This window comes from Limulus polyphemus, unplaced genomic scaffold (genome assembly GCF_000517525.1).
Source record: "Limulus polyphemus unplaced genomic scaffold, Limulus_polyphemus-2.1.2 Scaffold633, whole genome shotgun sequence".
Lineage (NCBI taxonomy): Eukaryota > Metazoa > Arthropoda > Merostomata > Xiphosura > Limulidae > Limulus > Limulus polyphemus.
The window spans coordinates 69,621-71,212 of NW_013666243.1; positions in this window are offsets into that span (position 1 = coordinate 69,621).

The window sequence follows — 1,592 nt, forward strand, 5'->3', positions numbered from 1 at the left end:
ATACTTACCTTTATGGTGCCAGGTTTACCATCAGGACAGACCATGCTGCATTACGCTTGTTAAGATCATTAAAGAATCCAGAGGGACAATTGGCACGTTGGATCAGAAAGATAGACCGGTATAACTATGATATTGAATATAGAGAAGGAAAATTTCATGGAAATGCCGACGAACTGAGCCAAGAACCCTGCAAAAATGGCTGCAGACATTGCTGCAAAAGAGAAGTTGAACTAACCAGGTGACTGAAAGAGTTGATGATGGTGAAGTGGAACCAAGTGTAGATACTAAAGCAGAACAGGAGAAAGACCAAGATTTGAAGTCACTAATGGATTTTCTACAAGCAAGTGTTTTGCACCCTGCTTGGGAGAAGGTGTGTAGCTTAAGCCCTGTGACAAAGAACTATTGGGCACAATTGGACCAGTTGAAGCTTGAAGATGGTATTCTTGTCTGGAGATGGAAAACTGCAGATGGGAAAGTGATGACCTGGCAACAGTTATACCGAAAAAGTTATGGGATGTTGTGCTGCATCAATCCCATGATAGTTTAACAGGAGGACATCTTGGAGCTAAGAAGATATTGATATGGCAGAGATTTTACTTGATAGGTATGAGGCAAGATGTAGACGAATGGTGCAGGACCTGCAGCACATGTTGTGCTAAAAGGGTCCCAAGCATAAGGGACGTGCTCCAATGAAGTTATATCAAGTTGGTGCACCAATGGAAAGAGTAGTCACTGACATTGCTGGTCCATTGCCCCAAACTCGTGCCGGAAACACGTACATTTGTGTGGTGATGGATTATTTCACCAAGTGGACTGAGGCATATGCAGTACCAAGTCAGGAAGCTAGAACTGTATCTTCGGCTATTAGTGATTTCTTCTTCAGGTTTGGTATTCTATACGAACTGCATTCAGATCAAGACCATAAATGTGAATCAGCTGTGTTCCATGAATGCTGCAAGTTGTTTAGCACACGAAAGACCAGGACAAGGACACTACACCCACAGTCTGATGGTCGAAAAGTACAATTGGATACTTGGACAGGAATTGGCAAAATTCTGTAATAGCCACCAAGATGACTGGCATGTCTTACTCCCTCCACTGTTGATGGCCTATAGGACAGCAGAGCATGAAACCACTCGATACACTCTAGCAAAGTTGATGTTTGGTCGGGAACTTCGGTTGCCAGTGGATCTGTTAACAGGACGTCCATTTAATGAAGGGTTGCTTGAAAACGTGTCGAAGTTTGTGAAAGTATTATCGGAAAGGATGGGCGTTATTCACCATCAAGTGCGTTCAAACTTAAAAAGTCTGCTGATTCCATGAAGCTATGTTATGATAAGAGATCTACTGAAGTCAGCTTTGTAACAGGAGACAAGGTGTGGTTGTATAATCCCAGGAAGACCAAAGGGAAGTCTCCTAAGTTGTTTTCTCCATGGGAAGGCACATATGACATAGTGGATCGTCTCTCAGACGTGACTTTCCGGATAAAATATGGTCGGCGAGGTAAGCCAAAGGTGGTGCATGCCTTCAAGATAGCCCTATCATTTACTAGATATGGAGGTAGTCTGGTATATATAAGATGGTCAGAACGT